At 50.8% G+C, this 22,873-nt stretch overlaps 1 long non-coding RNA gene across 2 annotated transcripts in view; it reads right to left on the reverse strand.

Annotated features, from left to right (window-relative positions):
* Positions 1–22,873, reverse strand: part of LOC110360972 (uncharacterized) — a 69,509-nt gene that overhangs the window by 37,989 nt on the left and 8,647 nt on the right. For both annotated transcript variants that reach the window (XR_010466293.1, XR_010466292.1), the window contains exon 2: positions 22,155–22,268. This is a non-coding gene — a long non-coding RNA (uncharacterized LOC110360972). The remainder of the gene's footprint in view (positions 1–22,154; positions 22,269–22,873) is intronic.

Raw genomic sequence — 22,873 nt, forward strand, 5'->3', positions numbered from 1 at the left:
ATGCTGAAGCATTTCAGAGCACAGGGGCAGGCCAGCGGGACCTGGCAGGCGATGAGACGGGAGGACAATACAACGGCCCATTTGTGCTCCCGGCTCCTGGCCCCCCTGTCCTGCCCCATGCCATAGTAAGGCTGGTATTCAGGAATTAATTGATGTAATTAAAGTGTGGCATGACTTTGCCACAGCCTCTGAAGGCGGTGGCAGTGGGCCAGGGTCTCTGGGTGGAGGAGGAGCCCCTCGCGTGCTATTCTCCCTATAGAAAAAGGGCAGATCTTGGGCAGATCCAAGGCATGAAATCAGTATAAAGAGATTGTCAGGGAAGCGTAACGGTGCCGGTCTTGCCGCCATCAGCACCTGCAGGGTGATAATTCACCCCAGCAAGCTGCTGCATCCCATCCTACCGCAACAGCACCTCTGGTAGGAGAAGCCAAACCCAACACTGAGTGGGTGCCTGGGGACATGACAAGCCGGCTGACTCTGTGGTTGCTCCACTCCGGTTCTGCACTGTGGCTCCTGAGAGCAGATAAGACTCAGACAGAGGGCTGGGGCTGTAATGGCAGTTTGGAGTCCCCTCACCTTACCCCAGAACATGCACTGCAGGACAGGAATGTCCCCAGCCTTCCCCCTTCCCCTGCCCGAGCTCTCAGAGGCGGCATGATTCAAGCAGTGACAGTAACAATATCCTGACACCAAGAGCACACAGGGAGAGTGAACAGAGCCTGTCCCTGATTTCTGACTGCTTGCCCGGGTGGGAATAATTTTCCCGCTGGGGTTCCTGTGTCAGAGAGTTGCTGAGCCTGGGGCTAACCGCAGCGCGCCAACTGGAGCCCTCCCAGCTCACTGCTGGCCTGGCAAGGTTGTAAGCAAACTCCCTGGTGCTTTCAGCAGCCGGGGGAGAATGGAGCGGCACAGACCACGGGGAGTGGGATCCCACACAGGGCTCTGTGGCGAGCTGGTGACAGGGGATGCCTTATTGTTAATGAGGTGCAGAAGAGGATGCAGAAATCCACCACCTTGCCTCCCCAAGGGCGCTGGCTCTGCAGCCACCCCAGCAGCTTTCTCCGGGCACTGGAGCAGTGGCAGGCTGACCCTGACACTCCTCCACATCTCCCCATCTGAGCACCAAGCATGCCTGCGCCTGTTGGAGGGATGCAGGGGGCAGGTCAGGGTGCTGGGCCACAGACGACCAGTCTGAGCCCGCTAGCACCAGGGTCTGGTTACTGCAGGATGGAGGAGTCCATCGCCATCCCTACAGCACAGGGACAGCATAAGGACCAACCTCTGTCCCCTCCTGGGACCTCCACAGCCCCTTGCATCACTCCACCACCCATCATCCTGGGCACAGTCCAGACAACAGTCTGACCTCCCGCCAAGGAAGAAGGACAAACCAGGAAGCTGGAGATGAACAGCTCTGGTGTAAGCATCTCTCCAGGGTCCCCATCCCAGCACCACTGCATCCCCTGCGGCCTCAGGCAATGGGCTGCACATTGGTTTCCTTTGGGAAAGGGAGAAATAAGCCATGTGTTGGCTTATTTCAGATGGCCATTTGAGGTGATGGTTGTCTCTGTGCCAGAGTGGTATCTACAGCCAGGCAATCCATCCTGACGGGCCCTGGGATGGCAGAGCAGGATCACAGAGCAGGTAGGGCATCCACATGGCTGCAGCCACTGGGCTCGCTGCTCGAGAGATGAGCTGGGAGGGCAGCACCTCCAGGGACCATCCCAGCCCCTCATCCAGCACAGCAGGAACCACTGGGTTCCCAACACCACTCCACCAGTGTGGAGTGGGAGTGAGAGCAGGCATGAGATCAATGTCCACGGCAGCCACTGGAAAACCAAACAGAGCAATCTCGCTGTGCTGCAGATAGTTGGGGCTCTTCCTGTCCATACTTTCCCAACCTGGGGTCCACTTCTACAAGCCACCATCAAAGCTGTGCACCGGCTCCTCTGCCTGCAGAAACCACAGCTCCCATGCCTTGCGCACTCCATCCTCCCACAGTCGCTCGCCAGACACTGCGGCTTGGCCTGTGCGCCACGGACTCGGCACGAGCACGCTTGTGGCTCAGGGTAAACAAACAGCCTTTCCTCTGGGACAGTTGCCTCTTGCCACCGCAGCCACCTTCGGCTGGCCTGTCTGTGCCGGTAGCACGGCTGAGAGGTCCAGCAAGGTCCACCCCTGTGGTCGCTGTGGGCTCAGCTGCCGGCGCTGCCTGTCACCAGGGCTGGCAGAGAGCAGGACTGAAACAACAAACAAACAAGAAACATGCATGGCTTGGCTACGCCTGCACATTGGAAACAGAGATAAGCTGCTCCGAAAGCCGAATCCCAGCAAGGCAGCAGAGCAGGGAGGAGAGGGCGGCAGAGCTGCCATGCACTGGCCAGGGAGCTGACAGTCCCAGCAGGTGCCAGCTCCCACCTTTCGGTGCTCAGAGGGGAAGCCTCCCAAGCTGCAAGCAGGAGTGCCCAGCCATGCTGCGGCTGCTGGCTCTGCTGTACAGCACCCAGCTCCAGCCATGGGACACACGGAGGTCGGGCCAGGTTGGAGAGCACAGCTCCATCCCCTTGCACTGCAGCCAGCCTAGCCAGAGGCCATGTGAACAAGCACACACCATGACAGCAGCAAAACGAAGGGCAGTAAATAATTAAGCTGCTGTGGCTGGAAGTCCCTGGGCACCTCAATTTGCCTACAACCGAATGAGGGCTGGAGTCAGGATCTCTGCACGCTGCTCACCGCCCTCTCCACTGTGCAAAGACCCTTGTGCTCTATCCTGGCAGGAGCCGCAGTCTCCTCCTTGGGGTCATTTTTCAAAATAACCAATCTCACAATTGCAGCTTGGAGCAGAGCATCTGCTGTGGAACTGGGACTGAGTTATTTCTGCAGCCCTGATTCTTTGGAAGCTGCTGAAGCAGGCGAGAGAATAGTTCACAATCCCCTCAAACGCACCCGACCTCCCTGGAGGAGCTGGCTGAGTTAGTGGTTTGAGCAGGAGAAGACTTGTGCTTTATTCCCAGCTCTGCCATTGACTCACTGGGTGGCTTTGAGTGAATCACTTCCCTCCGTGTGTTTTCAGCTGGGAAATGCCAGCTGGGGCAGCTGGTGCTCCCCAGGCACCAGGCAGATGTACCTGGCTGTCTGCAGGACAAGCAGCAAAGGCACAACATGGTGAAGAAGGTCAGACGAGGTCATGCCCATTAGCAGGCACAAGGTAAAGCAGGCTGACAGCCCGAGCTGCACCCAGCCTGCCTGAAGTACAGCTCGCTGCAGGCAGAGTGAGGACAACACTGTATGTGCCACTAAGGTGGTTTCCTTCCTCTCTCCTCTGTGCTGCCTTCCTCCATCCCCCCATCCTTGGAGTCTGTCTCTTCCTCAGAGAGCCTAACGTGCTCCACCAGTTCAGGGCAGATGGGGTTCCCACACTCCCTTCCCAGTGCCATGTGCCCAGTTGGAAAGATCCAGGTCAGATCTAGCAGTGGTGTCCCTCAGATCTCAGATGCTTTGGGGAAAAGAGGCTTGTTGCTAGAAATAAAACTTTAAATGCTCTGGACCATCATGATGACGCAGTGCTGTTAACGCTGTGGAAGCTCTACAGTTTCTGGGCTTGCACTAGCACAGATGCACACCGGTTGGGGGCTGTACCCACCAGCTTGCGAGGTGTTGCTCCTGTGCACGTCATGGCACTGGGCTGGGCAACTGCAGCCATCAGGCATTTGGGCTAGGGATTGCCAGGTTCCTGGAACAGCTTCCAGAAGAAGCCTATGGGACGTTATGAGGGGATGAAGTGAAGGTAAGAAATGCAGAAACTGGTAGGTAATGTGGATGGCTGCTTCAGGTCAGACATCAGGGTGAGATCAGGAGGTGCAATAGGCAGGCAGCATTGTGGTTGTTTGGAAGGTCAGTCCGTGAACACAAATACCTGGGATGATATTGGCTCATGGTTTCCTTCCACATGGCATTACCCAGGGACATGATGTTGTCTGCACTTTTCCAAGGAGAAAGTTGTGGCAGCACAAGGCAAGTCAGCAACAAAGGTCAGCAAGAGCGCCTTTCCCAGCACCTTCACCACACACAGCCTCCCCACAAGGGCACTGCTCCCCTCTGCAGGGCACACAGGTGCCCTAGCTGTGCAGCCAGGCACCAGCCCCTCCATGGTGTAGGATGAACAGACACAGAAACAGAGAGAGGAAAAACACATGCATTAGAACAGAGGTATCTTCCACAGATAATGCAGCTACTGGTATCCCAGGGGAGAAACAGAGAGGACAGGGAGGGACCTGCCAAACAAAACACACAGCAGTTGCCAGCAGCCAGCTTTGTCCCCAGGGCTGGGGAGGTTTGAGATCAGCTCTCCTCTGCCACAGACCGTGGTGTGGCCTGGGCACATCAGTCCCAGTCCCCACAGGAGCCCTCCCCAGGGATGTTCCCGCAGACTGTGGCAGCTCTGACCACAGCCAGGTCACAGCAGAGCCAGGTGAAGGCACAGGAGTTCCTCCTAGGGCTCCATGGGCCTCCCCTGCCACCTCCAGCAGATCCACTCCTGAAGCTGGAACTGTTTGCTCCCCTTCACTTCCCAGCTGGCTCCAGCCAAGGTAAAGAGAACTGGCTGTGTTTTGGGCAGGCAGCACTGCCTGCCTGCCTGCGGGCAGGGGAAGAGCACCCCCTGCCGCTGCTCCAGCCAGCGCTGATGCAAATCCAACACCCAGCTCCACAGCCTGGAAAATGAGAGAAACTCCAAGGCCCCGGCTTGTCACCAGGTTAATAGTCACAGCAAAAGGAAGTTTATAAATCCGGTTCGCTTCTCTAAATGGATTTGCATTTGGCATCTCTTTCAACAAGGGCAATGAAAACAGACTTAGATATCATATGCTATCATTTTACTAATAAAAACAGACCACAGTTGCCAAATACATCTGAGCATCTTAAAAGTGCTCTTTGAATTAAAGAGACATTGCCAAATTGTATGTGCTTGTTCTTAGTTTAGAAACGAGACTGCATCAATTAGACACGAGTATACCAGCAGAGGCGAAGATGCAGAGTGAGTAGCCCCCTACACGCATCTATACATGCACACAGCTGCTTGCACATATATGTGTCTGGCTTCCTCTTTGCTTCTGCAGCAGTAGCATCCCCGGGCGCAGAGCGGACGTCCTGGGCCCGCTCCCTTGCACACACCTGCCTGGGAGAGCCGAGCTCCCACAGGAACCAACAGAGCAGGGCTGTGGAAAGCCGCAGCACCGTGCAGTCTCCCGGCAGCCAGCGTGGGCTGCAGCTGGCCCTGCCTGGAGCAGCGCACCTTGCTGAGAGCCTGTGCCTGGCTGCTGCTCTCCCACTGCTGTGTGGCCTTCCAGACTGCTCCCACCTGCAGAAAAACCTGGTGGGTGAGATCACCTCAGGGACTGGCAGCCTGCTGAGTTGAGTTCACAGCACAGAGCTGAGAGACCTCAAGTTTGAATCAGAGGGGACCTGCCGTCGGGTGGGAGCCAGCAGCTCCCCAGCCCTGTAGCATCTCCTCGAGCACAGCTGCCTGCAGGAAGACACAGGTGAATGAGAGTGGCTGCTCCAGCCTTCACCAGCTGCCTGGCCCAGGGTTCAGCATGCCCGCGGGGTTACTGATCAGAGTATAGGGGCTCTGCTTTGGGGAGAGAATGGGGAACTAGCAGGTGTGATGGTTACAAAGCCTGCCCTGCACTTTTCTGTCTCTGAGTCACTGGGTGATGCTGGCCAATAATACAGGGAGTTATCAAAAAAACAGTTCTTGGAAGGGGTATGTCTGATTGTTCTCGTCCCTGTCTGCCTAAACCTGTCTGCATACCTTCATGCCATATTGACACAGTCCCCAAAGTTTGGAAAGGCTCCCAATTCCCCAAAGTCAGCCTTTGAGAGAACAGCTTTGAGGAGTCCCAGCCTCCACTCAGCGTGCAGGAGTATGCAGGGGGACCAGTCTCACTCCTGCTGGCCATGTCCCCTGGGGAGACAGGACCTCTCTGCTGGCTCCCCTCTGGACATGCCCAACTCTCTTCATCTTAGGAGTCTCAATCTCAGCTCCTCACAAAGAAGCCTAAAATTGGGAGAGGTGAATCACCCCCTTCCTCGTCCCTAGGGCTAAGCTGGTAAAGATTTTTCTGTCACTGTAATTTTCCTAAGGGAAAATCCACTTGTGCCCCGCCACACTTCTCAGCTCAGTGACCTTTAAGACTGACTGTCTGCTGGGAAAGCAGGAAACAAGCAGATTTGTTTGGTTCAGTTTGATCCGACTCAAAATATTTTTGGTTGTGGTCCTGATCCAAAGTGTTTCATCTCAGATCAGTTCCACATTAATCTGTAATTCCCTGGCAGCCTGTGCTGCCAGCAGCATTGTGGCTGGGATGCTGCTCCCTCCTGGGCCCCCGTTCCTACACCAAAGTGGATCTCTGTGCCTGCCCCAGCCAGGTGTGCCATGAGAGTCGCACACAGATCGGCAGCAGCATTTTCCAGAGGTTGTGGGTCACCAGCTGTGGGTGCAGGTCTGTGACAGCCCCCCTCACTGCTGTCCTCAAGCAGTTCAATGCCCGCATCTGGGCGCTGTCTGAGAACTTGGCTGATGAAGCATCAGACAGGCCTTCGTGGCTCAGCAGGAGGCTCCTCTGAAGCAGTTCCTCACTGTCTTCTCTGCAACTTCTATTTGTTTCTCTCTGCTCTGGGACCATACCATTTCTTTCCAGCATTCGTCCCATCACCAGTGATCCTTGTCTTCTTGACACTGTATGCCTGCCCTGCTCATAATGCCATGTGTGAGCATGGTGGGAACCCGAGTACTGTGTGAACAGACAAAAAAACCCTTTGCAGACTCTTGCTGCTCAGCTGGTCTCATTGGTGTCAGTTAATGCTTCGGGACACAGAGACGTGCAGACGGAGGCCAGTGCTGCTGGTAGCAAAGCCAGGGCATCATGTGAGGGACAGCAGTGAACACGGGTTGCAGACAACCAGTGGCTGTGTGTGCTTGTTCCACACCAGCTTCCCTGGGCAAGCGCAGCTCCAGAGAGAGGCACTCCCAGTGCAGGAGGTATTGATGGAGACACGGGCCTGTGTTGGGGCCTACTCACAGGCAGTTGTGTTTGAGACAGAGCAGATTGTTGCAACCAGGAGAGCATCCACATGCAGCTCAGCCAGGAAGGCAGGGTCCTTGTCAGGTCCTGACATAGCATGAACTTGAGGTGCCACATGGCACAACTGTGTTTTCTGTCTATTTCAGTCCTGGTTGTCCCCAGCCCCAAGCAGAAAGGGTTTGCAAAGCATAAAGACACCATCCTTCTCTTTGGTAGGATGCACCCACATGTGTGCATATGCAGAGAGCTGGTCTGCAGCAAGGTCAGCTCCAAGGGTGTCTCTGTTAGACACACATGCAGCTCACTGTGCTCTGCCCTGAAATCACAAAGGAGTCATCAAGCGTCACTCACCTCATTTTGCAGATGTTTTTCCAGACACCAAAACATCCCAGACAGCCTCAGTGGTTTTATCTGGAGGGTGGGAAGGAGCATCCTGATGAACCTCTGTCATGTTAGTTAGTGTCTCCTTCCTCTACCTCTTACAGAGTAACTGCAGATGATGTTGGAGCCAGCTAGTGCATGTCATCAGATAGGAGGAAGCAGAAGGCATGTTGAAGCTGAGGACAAGTCAAGACGGTGGCCTTGGGTGAAGCCACTGAAAAGCAAGGATCCTGATGAACACCACGAACCGCTGTGGTCCAGCACAGCCCAGACCCGGGCAGTGCTTTCAGAAGGAGACCATTTCCTCCAGCAACACCTGTGAGTTACCTCAACATCTCTATTTCCCATGGTCCTGCAAAATGGTTTTATAAATGGATAGTTCTTGACCATGGGAGGCTGGTGTACGTGCAGTCTCAAAGAAAGATTTTCAGGTTGGTTCTGAAAAAAAATCTTACAGTGTCTGGGTGTTTTGGCCTGCCTAGCTGAGATAAGAGACACATACTAGCATCTCAAGCAGCCAAGGCTCCCAGGAGCAGCATTACATAGGCAAACATTTGGATGCTCAAGATCATGCTCCATGGCCCCTAGGCACATCTCTGTTGTCTTGTTTTTTTCTAAAGCACTCCTGGCCTCTGGGCCAGCTCCTGCACAGGGGCACAACACACAGCACTACACGATCGAAAAATTTATCACTTGATTACACAGTTCCCTGAGCTCATTTCCTAGTAAAAGCCTCACTTGACTTCTCCTCTTTGACTCTCAATACTTAAGGCTGCTAGCCACACCAGAGGAGCATCACCCCACAGATAGAGATCCCATGTGCCATCCCACCTCTTACAGGCACCTCCTCCCCTGTGGAGGGGTGATTCTTCATAGAATCGCAGAATGGTTGAGGCTGGGAAGGACCTCTGGAGGTCACTTTGTCCATCCCCCTTCATGGTGGGCACTTGGGAGGAGGGAGACCAACATGGAAAAGCACATGGCTCTAGGGCAAGGCTGTTCAGACATGTCCACAGGCAGCCACAAGACTATGCTGACAAGAGGCCGCATTACTGTGGATCAGCAGGACTGCCAGCTGCCATCCACGACTGAGTGTGTGCTGCATGCGGTGGCAAATGCACTGAGAGCTGTGACCATAAGTTGGCTCCAGAAACAGCTCCATGACCAAAGTGCATAGAGCCGCCATGCAGGGACTGCACAAGGAACCAGACAGCTCACAGACAGCGTCGGTAGAACAGAAACCTCAATCCCTGGCAGCATATCTACCCTCTTGGCATCACAGTACCAGGAAGGCTATAGGATGGAGCAGAGGGGCAATGGATAGGTACAGAGAGTGGGAAAGGAAGACAGGCAGTGTGACTGGCCATGATAGAAAACAAGCAGCCAGAAAGAGTATCCTTGGTAATCTAAAAATAAAGTCTTTCAGTTCTTTGTCTTTGCTACCTCCAAGGGTTTCAGTGCTAAGGACTGAGCAGTATGAGACAGTTCAGAGAGATAGTAACTGTGCCTGAACTGCAGGACCCAGCAACACCTTTCAGGACTAGTGTTTGGTGGGAATCAAGTCACATGACATATCCACAGAAGAAGGATAACACAGCCATCCCTCTCGCTATTGATGCCCAAGTAAGTCAAGGCAGCAGGAGCTGAGCAGTCAGCATGCTGTCCTGGATTCACATACAGCCTTAAGCAGCAATACACTCTGCCTTTAGCAAGACCTCAGGGTGCTGGGCAGACACTTGCAGAGCATCAGGAACGTGGAAATTATGTGCTGGAGAGCTCAGCCAACTCTCCTTTTGGGCTCAGTGGAAGTCACAGCCTGCCTAGTTGCTCATGGTTTCTTTATTCTGGCTCCCTTATAAAATCTTTGCAGTTCTTTGTCTAGAAACACCTTTGCTGCTCTCAGAGGTTGTTGTTGTTCTTCCTAACTCAACTGTAACTTGCTTTGTTTTGTTCTGTTTATCTTTCCAAGGACACTTTGCCTGGTTTTCCTTATCTCCTCTGTTCTTCTCAAAGAGCCTTGAATCACACCACAGCAGCTACTCTGTTCACCGTTATTGTGGTTCTTAATACGTTGCTTGTGCAAACCACCACCCACACCAGCTACAGACTGTTTGACCTGCCCTCTTCCTCACTGAGCTTTGTGGGAAGGAAAGCTGGACACACAGCCTGTAAGGGAACTGTGACATGCTCTAATCCCGCAGATGAGGCATAGATTCATTGATACAGTGTGAAGAACCAAAGCATAGACTGTGCTGCAGGGGTAGGCTGGCCTCCAACTTTTACTTTACTGCCACAAACAAAAATCCTAGGTAGACAGGAAAGCTGATAAGACCAAAAACTACATGGGTCACTTCTCACAGCATCTTCATCCTCCAGCGGGAGGCACCTCTCTCCAGCAAGCCAACCCACAAGGGCCAGCATACATCAGGTCACTATGCTTTGCTGTGACTCGCTTTGAAAGACTCCAGCACCCGGGAAAATGAGTGGTCTCACTTCTGCATCCCCGCTGTGTTCAGGGGGCTTGCTCTCTGGTGGCAAAAGCCCAAGACCAAAACCAAACATTTCTTAACACAGTTTTCTCCTCTGGCTACCTATGCATGCCTTAGGAAAGTTCTTTGAAACCCCGGTGCAGCAGGATCTGCAGTTTCAAGCCAGCTGCTGCAGATCAGATTCTGTCAGCTGGTTCCAATGGCACAGAACTAGCTCACACCAACAAAAGATCCTGTCCAGGAACTGGGAAGCATAGTTCTCATTACCTCTACAATGCTTCCGGTTGCATCCCATAGTGAATGGTGGAACTGGCTGTTTCAGCCTGGTTTCCAACAGAAAGAAAACATAAGCAATCACACCATATGTGTTTGTTTGTCCGTCCCCAACAGCTCAGGAACGCATTGGCGAGTTTCACCCAAATCTGACTGAAAGGTCAAGAAGCTCATGGCATGACTCAATTTCTAACACAAGGTCCCTCTCTTCTACCAATTGTATGGGAGGAACCCAAACAGAAAGCTATTTTGAGGGCTCAACTTCTATCAGACACCAGAAAACAGTACACAGATCTTCCCCAAACATTCTCCTCATGCAGAAGCTTTAGGTAGGAGTCACACTTTCCAGGACACCAGACGATCCACCAGAGAAGACAGAACCCTGGGAGTGGAGGTTTCCTTGAGCTGGCTGCTCAGACTTGCTGCCTCTGGTTTTGCACTGAGGCCGCCACCACCACAAAACAGAGAGGTTAACGCTGAGAAACAGAATGACCAAGAATGCCAGTACCAGATGGAAAGAAGCAGCCTCCTGCCTTGGGAGACAAACACCCAAAAATGCCAAGCAGCATCAACCATGCCCAGGCCCCAGAAGAGCAGGAAGGGCCAGGATTTTCTCACTCTTCCAGGCAGGTTTTAATGGTGTCTTTTCTCCAGGCTTCACCAAACACTCAGAACAAGATCCAGGGGAAACAATTGATGTCAGTGACTGATGTGCCCACCATAGCACTTGAGCTGTTCATAGGAAGAAGCACAAAAATAATACAAGTTCACTGTTTATCTAACACCGGCCAAGGGCAAAGTCAACAAACAGCCTTGGTATCTCTCAGGAGACACAAAGCTGACAGCCCCAGTCTGCCCTAAACAGACACGGGACGCATTGACTTTGGCAGCACTGACTGCTGCATGCTGTCATGTCAATAAACATCCCCATAGAGATATGTGAAGGAGGTGAATGGTCGTGGGATGTGGAGAGGAACAGCATTTGCTATAAAGAGACATGGGAGAGAGAAAAATCAGTCTTATAAATAATAACACTTCACTCTATGATATGCCCATGAATAAGGAAAAGTAGGAGTGCTGATAGGGGACTACTGCCCGCAAAACACAGTATTGCTCATACTGGTGTGAGAACCTGGAATGTATAGAAGCTGATTACGGTGATTGTGGAAGCCCTGTCTCTGGGTCAAGATCCAAGGGGTCATCTCCAAGGGGGATCTTACAGTAGGCATCTGCTATCGACCTCCAAACCGAGATGGTAAGGCTGACAAAGCAATACTTGAGTCATGCAAGCTTTGGGGCAACAGAACCTAGTTTTGATGGCTGACTTCAACTACCCTGACATTTGCTGGAAGAACAAACAATACAGCAGCTCACATGTCATCCATCAAGTTCTGGAACACACAGAGGACTGCTTCCTCACACAAATGTCAGATGTGCCAACCAGTAAGGAGGCACTGATGGACTTGCTATTCACAAACCAAGAAAAACTGCTTGGTAATATCTCAGTGACCATAATATTGTGGAGTTTGGGATCGTGCTAAGCACACTGAAGGTTAATACTAAGCAAAGGTTTTAGATTTTAGAAGACCAAACTTTAGCTCACTCAGGAATCAGTTGGAACGGATTCCTGGGAAGCTTACATGGAGGATAAAGCAACTAATGGGTGCTGGGAGTTTTTCAAGAACACTCTCCTGGAAGCACAAGAATAGTTCATCCCCTTTAAAGGTAAGGGAAGTAGGCAGAGCAAGAGACCCCCTTGGCTTAACTGTGAGCTTCTGAGTCTGCTCAAAACTAAAATCTTTGGCTTTCTTAACTCCATTCCTGAAAGCTCAGGCAATGCCTCAATGTCCACTGCACGTAGCCTGTCCCTGCTTCTGCCGCCTCTTCAGGAGTTCCCTCTTGGACGCCTCCCCACAGCACCGCTCTTACATCAAGGAAGCTGGTCCCTGTCCAAGAGGCTGCTATTTCAGTGGATCCAGGATGAAAAGGAAGGCAAAGTTGCAGCCCAGTCTATCCAGGGGGAATCAAGGATGAAATTCCACCCTTCCCAAAACATCCGAGCTGCACATACAGTACAGAACCATTTTAAGAGCAACAATGCCCCCTGCCTGTCTCCATCCCAGCACTTTCTTCCCATTCCTTTGAATTTTCCAGCTGCAAATCAGTTGATTTAGATCTGTCCCTTCTCTCAGACCACATCTAGGACATGCAAATCCAGATTTAGCAGAGATGAGACTTTCAGGACTGGATTCTGCTTCAACATGATGTAAAGTAAGGGCAGCTTCACTGAAGTCTCCACTGTTCAGCCTGAACCAGGACTTGTTCACTAACAAATCAGGCCACTTTCAGAGGCCCACATCCTCAGGAGCATCCACTAACTCAGCTCCTTCTGTTTTCAGTTTCATAACCCATACTGGTTACTTCATGGTGCTTCTCTTTTCAAGTCCTTCACCTTTTCTAAACTCTCACTGTCCCAGAGAGAGGATATTGCCCAGATCTTCCCACTGACCTCACTAGGGTGCTCCACATTTTCTTGCTCTCTAAGGGTAGCACCTTTTGTTGACTCACTGCTCTCTCCAAGTGGAGAGAACAACTAAAGATGGGGAAGAGGCGGGTTATGGTGCCAAAAGAGGTCTGCTGGGCTGGAAAGGGACAAGTATTTGTGGAGTGAGGTGACATGCTCTGAGCTGTGACCTCGGTCCCCACGGGGAACTGGTTGTCTGAGCACCCTTGCCGTGAAGAGAACTAGGAAAGCCTGTCTCCGGAGGAGATTGTTGTGGCTCCACAGAGTAGGACAGAAGAGCTGCCAAAACTACTTTCTGGAGAGACAAGGAGCCGGGGTAGGACCGCAGACATCCCTGACGCAGAGGAAACCGGGTACTGGGAACCTGGAACAAGGGACTGAGAAACACAGCAACGGAAGAGTTTGGGGCGATGAGTCACAGACTGAACGCAAACACAGGCACAGGCTATCACGCGGTAACCAGTTACTGCATGTCAGCATTACAGTCCATGTGCATTCGCTTAGTCCGTGCAAATAAGGTCATTTCAGCCAGCTTAGTGCGGTTCTGTCACGTTGGCTAACTCAAATTGACTTGCATGTGCCATGGATTAAGGGCGTGCACACAGATGCCCCCCACTGTCAGTTGATGTACAGCAGCATATTCCTCTGTGATAAGTTGTCCAGTCTGTCCGCGCCTCCAGCTTCATAAAAGCTTCATCAGTGGGACAAGGAAGCTTGAAGAAAAAGCACCTGGGGTGCAGTGAGGTAGTTAAGGAGGTCACACAAACCAGCTTGCCAGTTGCGTCATGTTCAAGCACAATGAGGACCCATCCCATGCCTTTTGTGCCTTCCATCTTGGGTATGCCTTCTGCAGGACCACAGCCTCCCATGTTCTTCTCCTAGGCTGGAGCCTATTGGGCTTGGAGATGGCTGCTTGACAGAACTGCCTCGTTAGGAGGTTTCGCAACAAGCTCCCTGTGACTGTATTAAGTGGCCTGCATCATCTGTTTTGACTTTGCTGGATTTGTCTGTGTTCAATATATTTCTCGCAAGGGTCCCAGTTCAGCCCTCATTGACGTCAATGGGAGTCGGTCCATTCCCTTCAGTGAGAGCGAGAGCTGTCCCTTGGTGCTTGTATCTTGGCTGTTCCATTTCAATGCCCAGCTCCGCACACCCTCCTACCTTTCCCATCCTTTCAGCATGGCTGGCGGCTCTAGCCCATCCTTTCTGGCTAATGGATCCTGTCCCAAACTCACTCCTTGTTTCCTGACGCTGTATCGCTCTCATTTGTTGTTCACCACATACCTTGATTTTCTGAGCACCTTCAGCATAGTATTTCCTCAGCTGGACCCCCAGCAACATTTCTATTTCTTAAACAAAGCGTAAGTTTTGTTGGTTAGCTTCTCCACCTGGACAATATCCTCCTTCTACAACTTAGTCATCCATCTTGACTGTAAAGAAGGCTTCTACTTCAGTTAGGTTTTTTTCTGCATTAGCTCCTCAACGCTCAGTCCCCATCCTAACTTAGATCTCTGTGTGGCTGATTATCAAAGAGGAAGGCTGGACAGTCATAGGAGTCCAAGAATCTGGTTTCAACACCACACTCTGTTAAGGATTCCCACTGAGATTTTGGATAAGCCATTTAAACTCTTTGCTCTCTCCTGTAAAACCGGGAATCATGCTCCCCTCTCTCCAGTGTTTTTTGATGGTGAGATGTCCTCATGGTTCTTTTGAGACCACTACTAAATCCCATGCAGAGAACTTTACATCCCCAAGCCTTTCTGAGTTAGCACCATCGCTGCTTCTAAAGCACTTCAAAAATGGACAAACAAAGATGCAAAATATTAGCTGATCACCCACTAGATAAACCTTTCATCACATCCATGGACTGCCAGAGAAGAGGCAGGACAACACATGCTATGCATGCATTGTTTTAAGGCTTTTCCTAGAGCACTCACTCCAGCGATGCTGGGGAGAGGATCTTGCACTAGACAGCTCCATGGTGTGACCCAGTACAGCCTTGCTTACGTTTGCACATTCATCCTGGAGCCAAACTTCTGTCTGATTTACATTATCCTAAGGAAGATCTTGAGTTAATGGCACTAAAGTTTTTCAGAGAAGACCCATCTCAGAGAAGAGGGAAAAAGACAAGGAACAAGGCAACAATGGGAACTCTTCTCCTTCCACATCCCAGCTGGGCTTGGCTGGAGCTGGCTCCAATTACGCTGGTGGAGCACAGCGCTGCGTGCACTTCTGAGGCTGCCACAATATCTCCCAGTGCCAGAGACGCGCTCTCAGGCAAAGCGGGAAGCAGATGGGCTAAACATGGCACCCCCACCTCCTTGCGGCAGGCACAATTTGAGAGAAACAGACCATTTTTATCAATAACAGATATTCTGCTGGAAGGGGGTATGCTTCCTGTGAGCTTCGGCAGCGAGGAGGGAATGGCAAAGCACTCAAACAGCAGTCAGCCATGGTTTGAGAGAAACGCTTTCAAGATGTGCTCTGTCCCACTGATATGCAATCACAGAGAATTCAGCCTCAAGAGGAACCCTATATCCCACCAGATTTAGAAATGAGAAGACACAATGCTCCAAAGCTGATGTTGTCCATGGTACTCCTGCACATCATCTCCCTGAAGATTTGCTGAGGCCCATTAAGTCCTCGCCAGGGGAATCCACTCTGACTAAAGCGCTCACACCCGGCCCCCATTTCACAAGCAAATAATGGCAGCCAGCATCTCGCTCCCTCAGTGCTTCACCCGCACAGCACCAATACCAGACACAGGCAGGGTATGGGGACATGCAGTGACACTGCTGTTGGACTAAAGAGGAACCAGGGACGTGAGGAAGAGGAAGGAGGAGGGATGGAAAAGGTGAATATGGGCTATCAGAGCTTTGCTCAGGTGGAAGCTGGGCAGAAATGGCAGTGAATGCACTATTTACGAGGAGTAAAGTGTTACAAAGCACAGCTGGGCCTGGACTACCTTCACCGACACCACAGCCTGCCAAGCTCCTAATAAAACCCAACACAGGTTGACTTGGGTTCTCATGGTGCTCCAGAGCAGCAGCTTCCCCTCGCCACCTGGGGCCCACATGCATCATGAAGCAAGTGCTACCCCAGCATCTCACCGCATCCAGGGCCTCCAGGTCCTCCCCACCCACCTCCACAGCCAAGCAGAACAGCCCAGGAGTGGGTCCATGCCCTCAATGTTTAACCTGCCCTCCGCAGCCCCACCTCACCACACATGCTTCCCCGCTCCGCGCAGGGACGGAGTACGCCCACAGTCTGTTGTTGTTGGTTTTGGCTCAGCAGTAGCAGGCTGCTTCCAGCAAGAGTGGTATGAATAATTGCCCAATTAACTGGAGGAACTTCCAGATGTGTGTTTGCTTTCATACCCATCCAGCCCCCCTCAATCCCACGTGCCTAACGCCGTGGAGAGTGGTGGGGGTGGGAGAGCCAAGGCTCTGCTAGTTCTCGAAGCAGCATGGGCAGGGCCAGCCTGCTGCCTGGCTCAGCTCCCCTTTCCATCCCCACCTCCCTCCCACTCTTTAAATGGGGAAATGGTCTTTTTTTAACGACCCTGGGGAGAAGGAAATTTGCCCTGCCTGCCAGAGCTTGGTTATGCATGCCAAAAGCCAAGCAAGCAGAGAAGAAAGCTGATCCCATGTTATGATTTTTATCAGGTGCACATACAGTGAACCCTCTTAATACAGGTATTTTTTGCTATTCCTCCCCCCTTTTCCCATTGAATAATCTCACACTCAGCAGAGACTTCATTATCAACCAAACTGCTTTCACCATGTGGGACCCACTGAAGCATGTCAAGACTGCAGTTCTTCTCTGTTATCAGTGGGATCCAGCCCTAGCATTGCCACCCATCTGCTTCACATCGTCTGAGAAAGGGGGGCCCTTTCTAGGATCCAGGTGGAGATTTGACCTGGGCACAGGGTGTCTGGAACTCAGTCAACAGAACAAGGTCAAAAGGTGGCTCAGACCGCACAGATGATGTGAGCTTCCCACCATCCCTCGCTCACATAAAAACTGCAAGGGATGGCTTTCACCTACTCTGATTTTAGCAAGCAGTTTGGCATCTAAATATCTAAGCTCCAGTGAGGAGAAACAGAAGCAGCTCCAGAGCGACCTGCTCCATCCAATAGTGCTTAAGACAAATGATCTGATTCGCACATGAGAGGCTTCAGTCTCTCCCCACTGCACAGCACAGATGGAGCTTAAAGGACAGTATTACACCAGATGGCAAACTTCTAGACAGCTACTGTTTGGGGAAATTAATGCCATCCAAAACACACACTCTGCCCAGCCACAGCATGAGTGGAGCAACTCCAGTTCAAGGCATTCTCCCAGACCAAAACCTCGGCCCTGGAACCCATTGGACAGGATGTCCAGAAATAACAGCAGCTAGGGGTGATGACTCTGGAAGTGGCATTACCTTGGCATTGTGGGCATCACACGACTTCTTGTGTCATCCAGCTCACAAGGTTTTATCTTGCAAACCTTCAGACAGCAGGTAGCAGAGAGCACCTGGGACTAACACAGCAACACAAGCACAGCCAGAATTCCTTTAGCACCAGCACATGGATGCACGTATGGCACTACTGAAGCAGAAAGCTCATAACACCTGCTCTTCACCCAGCAGTCTGCAAAGACTGAACTCAAAGAAAGAGGACAAACTGCCATGTGGTCCTTCCCCATGGTGTACAGAGAGCCTGGCTCACTGCAGACTAAGCAAATGCTCTAACTAAGCGGGTTCAGGGAAAGTGTGCTCCTGAAGCTGGTGAAATGGTTTGGATAATGCTCTGCTTCCCTATCCTTTGAACCATGACAACTGGACAGGGCAGACAGCCAAGCTCCGAATACCTTTAAAAGATGAACGATGATGTTTTCCTGAGAGAAGTTCAACAGTCAACATTAACTTTTCAGTAATCAGCAAACAGCTCAGTGTCAAAAACACTTTTCCATGCCAAATTTCCATACCACACATCGCAAGACTGGGGTATAAAGTCCCATTTCTCAGAAGTCTCTCTTCATTCACTGGAAAAGTGACTGCTGCCAGGAATGACTTTCCCTTGCCCCCTAGATTGCTTCTCAAATCCAGCCCACTGACAGCAATGATGATTCATTTGTACCCTTCTCCCCACAGCACATTTCCAGGTCAAGTACAGAAGCGGCAAAGTAAATGATTGAGTTGTTTGCTTCAGACAGAGCATGAACCTGGTTGGTAGACAGCAGCTGACCTGCTGTAAGGCCCTCCTTAAGGAGGAGTAATTTACAGCTCCTGCACTTGATCTGCTGTACACAGGGCAGCTTGAGCAGGCTGGCATTTGTTCTTCCACAGAAGGACAGGGCCTTGGAGCCTGGGGAGGAAGGAGGAGGTGCTACACGTGTGAGGAACATGAGGAAGCCAGGGTCTGAGACCCTGACCTGAGAAGCGAGACTGTACAGGACCAGAAGCAGTAAAGAGGGGGAATTAAATGCCTAAAGGGAGACAAAACTGTGTGTTTCCTAAGGACAACAAGACCTTATGTCTGTCTTAAGCACTGGTGTCTCAGCCTGGTCTGACATCCATGGGGCAGAGATGCTGAGCCTGCCCGCCCACAGTGTTGCTGTCAGAAGGCAGAGGAAGCTTTTGGGCTGTGCAGTATTTTTCAAGGGTGGAACAACTGGCTTCCCCTCCGCAGCCATCACCCTCCCCACCACCCTGCAGGATTCTAAGTGGGCCATAAATGTTTTCAGCATGGCACTTTACCAAGCATGTGCCATAAATTACAGTCCCGTGCCGATAATAAGTCAGGTAATAGGGCCACTTTTTTGTCCTGCCAACTGCACAAAAGGTGGCAGAGTGGAGGGAGGAAGGCGGGGGGAGATGCCTATTAGCACCATGCTGGATTTTACACGCGATGGAAAGTGTTTGTTCAGCTGGAAGTGAGAACGGTCCTTAACCCAAGAGCACACGCTAATGAAAACAGAGTGTGCAGAGGGGGTGAGAGGCACCAGCACAGAGTAGCAATTCACGCTTCAGCGCAGGTGCGAGGGCTGTGAAGACCAGGCCTGGGTTGGAGCACCCACCAAGCCTGCTTTTGCTCTGGCTCTGCTTCACACCTTTTGGAAACGCTAATTGCAGGTTATGCTGTGCCCTAGGGGAGAACACAGGTCTGAGAGCACCCAGTGCCATGATTTTGGTGCAAAGCCCACTTGACAGGCTGAGCTAGGGACCTGTCCTGGCCATTTGGCTGGGATGGAGAGAAATCCACTCCAGCCAGGGATCCTCTGGGCATCACACCCTCTTCTCATCCTTCACCCAGGTGGTTTCAGCCTATTCTCAGGTCTCCAGAAAGCAAAACCACGGAATCATGGCCTAGTTTTGCACTTATCTTGTCAAGCCACCTCTGCTGTGAACTTTGTGAGGCCCTTGCTGCTTCCACACCATCATGTTATGTGGCAAAAGCACCCAAGATCTGGAGCCAGCTGCCCAAGCTGAGGCACAACACTATGAGGGACATCAGAACCCCCAAAAAACAGAGCCTGTTTTGCCTACCAGTAAGTCCCCTGAGAAGAGGCAGTGCTGCATTTGGGCTGGTGCAGAGGAGTATAGGGTAAGGAAAGGACCAACAAAACATCAAAGACAGCACAAGGCATAAATCAAGCAACATTTAGTTATTCTTCCACCCATGTCTGTAGTATGTGACTCACCAACAGTCCCTGGAGCTTATACGATACACCCGCACTTGAGAATAAACCAAACTCCTTCAAAATTGCGCTCTCAGGAAAAGCCCTGGGAAAATAAGCCATTCCCTAAGACCCCACAGGTCATCAGGCAGACACTCCATGGCTGGAGGCAAACTGCCACGTGCAAGATCCCTCTGCAATGAACTTTTTTCCTCCAGACTGCCAGGAGCTGGCAAGAGTGCCACGAAAGTGTCCAACAGCTGGAGGGATCTCTACAGACCTGATCATACCAGGTATCTAATGCAACAGCAGGACCTGCAGCCAAAGACGGATACTAACAGGCAGTCATCACATCACAATACCTGATGCAATATGCTGAGAGCAGACTATACGTGTCACCACACAGCTATGTCCTAGACCCTTCACGGAAGAAAGGGATTAAAGTCATGCAGAAAGAAGGTGCTCCTAACCCTTCCCATGGCCTTCACAGTACCACAAGGTGACTGCCTACCCCTTGAAGGCAGGAGGTACCACAGCTGGGGAGAGGGAAGGGACAAAGGAACAGGAAAAGATGGCTCCAACCCATCCAACCAAACAGAAAACGTAGCATCCACAGAGCATTTCAGGGAGTCACAGAGAAATGTGTTGATGCCTTCACAACAGTGTCCCTTTTAGTGGCATTAAAACATCTGCCAGCAGACTCCCAATACTGGCACCTTTGGCTTTAGCCTCACCCTCATCGCCAGGAGGAACATCAGCACCACATCTAGAGGGGTGTAACCAAGTCTGGCTGCTGCAGGTGGAATACAAGGTGATCCACACCACTGGGCAAACCTCCCATTAAAATGCTGAGACACGATATGAAAAGGATTTGCTTAATTATTCCATGGTAATTCCCAGTTTTACCCACAGGAGGTCACACTTCGCCAGGTTTATTGGCTTTCCATGCAAGCAGCCCTGGCAAACAGCATTGCTGTGGGACCAGCAAAGCCACAGTTTTACTAGCCCAGATCAGGTTTCGGCCTAAGTCCCTTCTGTGTGTCCTGGCATTCTCTATTGATCCTCTAGCCACTCTCCTGCCTACCCTATGAGTACTAACTTCCTTTCAAAGGCCACTGGACACCCATATGGACAGCTGTCCTGTGTGATGGCCCATTCCCCCACTCAGCAGTTCCTCACTCTCTTTTCTTGCTTTCATGTCCTTTCCCAGTTCAGCCTTCCAGTCCCTCCATTGCCCCTGCCAAAAAGACTCCATTAGATCCAGTGCTCTAGGCTGGTTTCATAAGAAAATGAGAGATACACAATTGCATGCACTGGAGAAATTTCTTTTCCAATACACTTCAGGAAAATGAATGCTCAGGTGAAATAGCATCCTCACACAAAGAAATGGTTCAGTATGAGCTCACCCTTTATTAGTCTTCAGAGAATAGAGAAGCTGCCCCCAAGATACAAACTCGTTGGAAAATAGGCTTCACCGAACACTGCATCTGTGGAACTATTTCATGCAACGTGAAAGTTCTCCAAAACTCAGGGAAGTTGTTGATTGGCAGCCCTATAAATTAATATCCTTCATTTACCCCTAGAAAGCCCTTTCAGGCTCATTGCCCTCAATGCGCAGGGGGTCACTGGGTCTTGCTCTTTATTCAAGCCACTGCAGGGTTCAGCACCTAGAGCCTTGGCATTCCTTAGCTGCCAGCAACCAACACCTTTCTCCAGGAAGAAAAGTAGATACATTGAAACGTGTTTACCATCAGCCATCAACCAGCTAGTCAAGCATGGTTTTCACGCTCTCTCTCACATTGTCATAGGCAGGCCAACAGCCTGAATACAAGCTAATGAAGTTTATTCATATAGCCGTGCAGCCTTTCTGAGCTTTTAAGACAGCACACAGCATCTACTCTGTCCACAGACATTCGGTGATGGACTTGGGATGGCAAATACTGCTCCATCTTGAGACCAACTCTTACAACATCATCTCCCATTTTTTCAACCTCTACTTGTCCACAAACTGCTGTCTCCTTTTATCCTGCCATCACACAAGCCCCCCTTCTGAAATATCTCCCCACAATGATCTTCCCTCTGTTCAGGGCTCTGTCTCCTTGAACATTGTTCCACATGGCACCTGGGTCACTGGAATGGTAAAACCATGGGGCAGTGCAGAGACTTTGGTGACGAAAGTTTCCCCATTATATTCCTAAAACATCTTTTGATAGTGCACCACTGAGTTATCAGTGCTAAAGGGTATGTTCAGTTCAAATCACAGTTCATATTTCAGCAAGAAATTCCTGAAGTCAAATCCATCTCCTTGTGCCTGGTCTTGCTTTTCTAAAGCCTGTCAATCCCCAGCATTGTTCACACCATATGAACACCTGCTCTCTGACGCACTTTCCCTGGAGAAACATGGGAATATCAGCACTACTTTACTTCAGAGGGGCACCATGAGCCCAAATATACAGACTACATAGGACCCACACGCAACAGTGAAAGGTTGCTACAAATACTGAAGACAGGTGGAAGTTTTTCATCCTCCTACAAAATCTTATCAAATACTGCCCACACTTCTCTCTGTTCCCACACATCTCCATCTACTTTCATCGTCTTCTAAATCTGCTTTCCGTGCTAGCTCAACTTTATTTAGCATACGGAACATAATTCTTTCCATGTGTCTAAGTGCCCTCTAAGACCCTACAGAACTAAACACAAGCGAATGTAAAATAATGCATTATACTTCCAACTTACATTTGGAGAAACAAATTACTTCTCAGCGCAGCTTGTAGAAATGGCTCTGTCATGCACTTCCACGACGTGAGTTCACTGCTCTGCCCAGCAGCATCAGCCAGTCACAAGGAATCTCTGAAGGAAGCACATATTCACAGGCCTGCTTAGTTCTCTCAACCTTAGTTCTCTCAAGCTTAGCTCTTCTTTGAAGCAGTGGGACTGCCCTGCCTCCTGAAGCACAAGGCACCAGAGGCAAGGTACCCAGCACTGCCTGTCACCGCACTGCCCAAGACCCTACTAACCATTTGTCCCTGGCACAACAGCTGCTGTGTCTGTCTTGCTTCTGATCACTGCCCAGTAGCTTTAAGATAAATATTAAAAACCCTGTTAAGACCCCACTTAAAATCCAACTGCAATGGCTACAACTTCTCTTTATATTTTATGCTTCATTATCATACCCTGTACCTTCCTTGTGGTCCTTTGTGGTTTCTTTTAGATTGTAAACCTTCTGGGTAAAGGATTTGTTATCTCTTTGGCAAAAGCCTGCGTTACCAAACTGTGTACATTTACAACACCATATAAAAGATTAGTACTTTATTGGTCACTTAAGCAATCCTAGTAAATAATCTTTAATGTAGCAGTTATTTATCCAGTCATAAACAGAGAACTGCTGCCAAGTCAAGTCAAATAAATACTGCGGAAGACCTTCATCTCTAAAATGAACCCATTTCTGTCCCGGC

Source organism: Columba livia, chromosome 15 (genome assembly GCF_036013475.1).
Source record: "Columba livia isolate bColLiv1 breed racing homer chromosome 15, bColLiv1.pat.W.v2, whole genome shotgun sequence".
Taxonomy (NCBI): Eukaryota; Metazoa; Chordata; class Aves; order Columbiformes; family Columbidae; genus Columba; species Columba livia.